The 5,903-nt window shown below is 34.1% G+C and overlaps 1 pseudogene; it reads left to right on the top strand.

Moving 5' to 3' along the window:
• Positions 1-1,840: 1,840 nt before the first annotated feature.
• LOC131837223 (heterogeneous nuclear ribonucleoprotein D-like) lies at positions 1,841-2,750 on the top strand (annotated as a pseudogene).
• The last annotated feature ends 3,153 nt before the right edge of the window (positions 2,751-5,903 follow it).

Raw genomic sequence — 5,903 nt, 5'->3', positions numbered from 1 at the left:
TTGAATCTCTGACTGAAAGCCAAATCTACATAACATCAATTTATTTAGGTGATGTCCTAATAATCCAATTTCTTTTATAGGGACTTCACACAGTATATATGTATACATGATTAAACTCAGTTTATCATGCATATTTCAAGTAAAATAATAAATATGGCCATTTTAAGTATATATGGATTTATATTGTAGTATGTTTTGGCTGATAGAAAAAAATGAATAAAATATACTTATCAATGTCAGAACTTGGTATACATATGATGTGTGATTATAGCGAAGTTTCTCAAAGGCAAGTAAATGTAATTAACGGTCAAAAACAAAGGTAGGAAAGTGCTCCTATAAATGTTTAGATGCCTTGAAACAATTTTTCTTGAAAGGTGAACTTAAGATCAATACACTGGGATCACCTCAGTTACCTGTTCTTGGTACTAATACTTAGGCTCCTCAACAAGCCTACTAAAGCCAGTTTTTGTGTATGGGATCCCTGAACTCTTGTTTTTTTTTGTTTGTTTGTTTGTTGGTTTTTTTTTTTTAACTTCTTGTTGATTCCTAAGCATATTAAATTTGACAAACATTGACTAAAAAAATAAAACATATTTTATTGTTATATCATACAAAACAAACCTATGTCCTTGTCATTGATAGTTGGTTGAAAAAGAATTTTCTCAGCCAGAAAAATGATCCAAATAGGTCTTTAAAATATCCCAGAATACCACTTCCAGAGACAAGCCATGATCTCTGCCCTCTATGAATTCTGATTCTTTCTAGTATTTTCACTTTATGAACTTTATGGGAATATACTGCTGTGTGAATCCCTACTGGGACAGAGTATACTACCTGACTTCTTTCCTTCTTAATGGCAGTCTCTCTTTCACAACCCTGCTTTCTTTCATTTGACTGAGTGCTACAGGAAATTTTTAGAGGTACAATATCCACTTAGACCAAGTAGATTTTAGAATTGGCACTTAAAAGGGGAGAGACTAAAACTATGGAAAACTATGGAAACTTGGCTTCAGTTACAACCTGTCAATTAATGTAACCTTGGGGAAGATCACTTAACCCTTCTCATCCCAAATTTGCAACATGTAACACTAAGACTAGACTATCCCAAATAACCCCTCTACTTCTAGCACTCTAAAATTCTAAAAAAGTGTATTGAAATTTTGCCTTAGAAATCATGTTTTAAATAAATTCTGTTAAGAAAATAGGGGTTGTATTCTCTATGTTCTTAAAATACCTCACAAAAGAAAATTCTTTTAGGATGATTTGTATTAGAAATTTTCAGTATAGACTTAAAGCAACATATTTATATCCAGTTACTGCTTGAGCTAGGTAACTAGTGGAAATTTCTCTGGAGCGGAAGGTGCTGAATTTCTCCAATAACCACATTTCTATTCACATGAAGTTCAAGGTTGCAACCTCACAGCTGTCTACCACAATACAAGATTTACAGTGCATTGAGTTCCTTTTTTTTGTTGTTTGTTTAAATAATTATGTATGCCTTCAGATTAAAAATCCGTCCAATAATCTGGGCATGGAGCTCTTCAAAAGACAAAATTTTAGCCAACTTTTCCATACATGAGGGAGATTGGCCTAGAATTTTCCCATTTTATAAATAATTTATCATCTTTACTACCACTGCATTTTTTATTACATAGAACAATTTGAAAAAGAGTTGCTTGTTTTTCAGTTCCCTAAAACTTAATCACAAGATTATTCTAAATTCTTTATTTAAAAGATGCCTAGAGACTTAGAAAACTCCTAACAATGCTCTGGGGCTGCTGCTGCATGACCAGGGCTGAGTTCCAGGGCCTTCGCTCAATCCCCCCACCTCCATGACAACTCTGCCATCATGGAAGACATGAAGGAACACAGCAACATGGAAATAGAGGAATTCACAGAGGAATCCAAGATCAATCCAGCAAGAATAAGCAGAATGACAGCAAAATGTTTACTGGAGGCTTGAGCTGGGATATAAGCAAGAAAGACTGACTGCATATTTGTCTTGATTTAGGGAATTTATAGACTGTACGATTGGAACGGATGTAGTGACTGGAAGATCAGAGGACTGGATTTGTGGTTTCCAGAGATGCTGCTAGTGTTAATGAGGTTTTGGAACTGAAAGAACACAAACTTGATAGCAAATGGATAGACCTCAAAAGGACCACGATTTCAAAGAGAAAGAACTCTCCAAAAAGGTTTTTATGGGTGGACTGAGCCCACATGCTTCTGAAGAACAAATTAAAGAATACTTTGGAGAGATTGAAAATATTGAACTTCCCATGGATACAAAAACAAACGAAAGAAGAGGATGTTGTTTTATCCCACACACAAACGAAGAGCTAGTAAAGAAATTGTTAGAAAGCAGATATCATCAGGTTGGTTCTAAGAAGTGTGAAATCATAACTGCACAACACAAAGAGATAGGCAGCAACAGCAATAACTAAAAGGTAGAAGAGGTGCTGCAGCTGGTAGACCCGGTGGTCCTACTGGTCATGGGTGAGGTCAGGGCCAAAACTGGAACCAGGGATTTAACAACAGTTATGATCAAAGATAAGGAAATTACAATAGTGCCTAAGGTGGTGATCAAAACTATAGTGGCTATGGAGGCTATGACTATAGTGGGTATAACTATGGAACTATGGAACTATGGATATGGACAAGGATATGCAGACTACAGTGGCCAAAAGAACACTTATGGCAAGGCACTTGGAAGGAGTCACAATCACCAAAAAATTTACCAGCCATATTAAAGGAGGACACTGGAGAAAATAGGAGACTGCTAAAATTAACCCAGCTTGCAAGATGACATTGAAGATGGGTCTTCTGTTGATTTAAGATGATCATTTTGTAAAAGACTTTCTAGTGTACAAGACACAACTGTGTCTAACTGTATATACTGTCAATGTTTCCTTTTCTTTGTCTTTTGTTATCTGTGTTATGACTCAATTTGGATTTGTGTTTATACAAATTTTATTTGTGTGATCTCATGTTAAACTTTAAATAAATGCTCCCTTATGTGACAGTAAAAAAATTTTTTTAAAAGCTGCCTAGATAATCATTACAGGGCCTTTAGTGATTTACTGTCTTTATATGAGCCTTAAAATTTATTTTTTTGCCTATATTTTGACAAGTTTGCCATATAAAAAATATATCTACATATATTTATATTGCCATGTGTATGTGTATATATATATACACACACACATATATTTATATATATTTATTTATTCTCATTTAACTATTAACATTTTCATCATGATTGGATAGTCATGTTATCTAATCTTGGGACGTCACAATTTTGCTCAAAAATGAATAATCATGGGCCTTTAGATGAGATTAAATGGAGACAGTTGATTTAGAAAGCATGGAGCCTTCTATGCAGGAGGGTCTCAGTTTCAACTTCTTGCCTCAAGTGCCTAAAGTGGACAGTCTTTTCTTCTATCTTTGCATATGTTTTAGAATCTTTTGGTTAACTTTTGATTAATCTTTTGGTTAACTCCTTCCTTCCTTGGGACTGCTGTGGCATTGGCTTAGATGCTCAGCACTTGGGTTCTCAGCAATTTCTTTGTTACTAGCACAGAGTCTTCTTCAGAACATTATTTTAAACATTGCTCTGTGTTTCTCAGTATTTCCAGCTTTTTGAAACAGAGATGTTTACTTTATCTTTTTATAAAGTATAGATATAAAATTTTACATATATTTATACAAATTATGCATTTATATGTACACTAAAATAGAGAAAGATACACATAAACCTGTTTGATCATGGATTATCCAGGAGAAAATTTGAAGATAAACATGAGATGGTGACTGTATCTGAGATGTTACACTTCTACATTATTTAAACTATTTATAAACAGGAATACTTATTGAAATTTTAACAAATTTTAAATATAATCAATGCAGGAATACAGTTTTATAAAATCAGACTATAAGCACACTGAAGAGGAAATGTGTGAATCTCCCCACTTAAAGACAATATTTCAATTCACAAAGAATGTAGAGATCATGATATACAATGTTTTCAGAACTGTGATTCATATTTTAAAGAATTCTGGTGGAGACTAGGAAAGATCAGATCTATAGATATTTGTCCTATTCCGTTTTAATTAGTATAACCCTATTTAAATCATGCACTACCTAAAGAACAAGACTATGGCTAAACTGGAGCTTGAAAATCATTTAGCTGGACCAGTGTTAGAAGATCCAGTTTTTCTCCTTGGTCTTACAGTTCTATTTACTTGGAACACAAGATCTGTTTCCATGTGATATATATTTCTGAAGGTAGGACTATGTCCTCATATTTCTCCACAACAAATCCATGAAAAAAATGAATATTTTATGTTTTTATATTGTGCTCACAAGTCTAATTTTTAAAAATTTTCTGACTTCAGTTATCATTTTAATAATTGTAAGTAGAAAGAATTGATCAAAACATTTTACATTTAATACATTTAGAAAATTTGTAAATGTCTAAAGTTCAGATTAATTCAAAGTGACTCACTTAATGAAAATGGATGTTGGGTATTTTTCTCATCATTTTATATTTAGATGATAATTTCTAAATGCTGAAATGAGTAAGCACCAAGAAACTTTTGAACATAAATAATTAAATGCAAATAAAATAGCTTTCCCACAGCAAAGTCCCTTAATACTTTAAAATTCTGATATATATGCCAAGAAAAAAAAGAAAAGAAAAAAAAAACCCCACAAGGTTATTTATCATTAAAAATCATTTTAACGATCTCTCCACTGACAACTAGATTAAGTCTTCTTCAATTTTATTGAAAAAAATGCACTGGAAACCACCTGATATGCACATTGATTTGTTCCATAGGGCTTAAAGTAAAATTAGACACCAGCATTTTTATTTGTTGCCATTTTTTTTTCTCCTTTTGCATTCCATTAGTTTTTTTTTTTTTAATTTTTTATTTTTTATAAACATATATTTTTTATATACATATATTTTTATCCCCAGGTCTGTGAATCACCAGGTTTACACACTTCACAGCACTCACCAAATCACATACCCTCCCCAATGTCCATAATCCCACCCCCTTCTCCCCAACCCCCTCCCCCCGGCAACCCTCAGTTTGTTTTGTGAGATTAAGAGTCACTTATGGTTTGTCTCCCTCCCAATCCCATCTTGTTTCATTTATTCTTCTACCCACTTAAGCCTCCATGTTGCATCACCACTTCCTCATATCAGGGAGATCATATGATAGTTGTCTTTCTCTGCTTGACTTATTTCGCTAAGCATGATACGCTCTAGTTCCATCCACGTTGTTGCAAATGGCAAGATTTCATTTCTTTTGATGGCTGCATAGTATTCCATTGTGTATATATACCACATCTTCTTGATCATTCATCTGTTGATGGACATCTAGGTTCTTTCCATAGTTTGGCTATTGTGGACATTGCTGCTATAAACATTCGGGTGCATGTGTCCCTTTGGATCACTACATTTGTATCTTTAGGGTAAATACCCAATAGTGCAATTGCTGGGTCATAGGGCAGTTCTATTTTCAACATTTTGAGGAACCTCCATGCTGTTTTCCAGAGTGGCTGCACCAGCTTGCATTCCCACCAACAGTGTAGGAGGGTTCCCCTTTCTCCGCATCCTCGCCAGCATCTGTCATTTCCTGACTTGTTGATTTTAGCCATTCTGACTGGTGTGAGGTGATATCTCATTGTGGTTTTGATTTGTATTTCCCTGATGCCGAGTGATATGCAGCAACATCTTCCTAGGAACAACGCAAAAGGCAAGGGAAGCAAGGGAAAAAATGAACTACTGGGATTTCATCAAGATCCATTAGTTTTTAAGGTAAGAGAAAACTGATAATAAAAGAAGTCTTGAAAAGAAAATCTGATTCATGGGGATTCCCTCTTTTAATGATGCTAAT

This window comes from Mustela lutreola, chromosome 7, assembly GCF_030435805.1.
Source record: "Mustela lutreola isolate mMusLut2 chromosome 7, mMusLut2.pri, whole genome shotgun sequence".
NCBI lineage: Eukaryota > Metazoa > Chordata > Mammalia > Carnivora > Mustelidae > Mustela > Mustela lutreola.
Note: the sequence above shows the minus strand (reverse complement) of the source record. Positions and strands in the feature narration are given on the sequence as shown.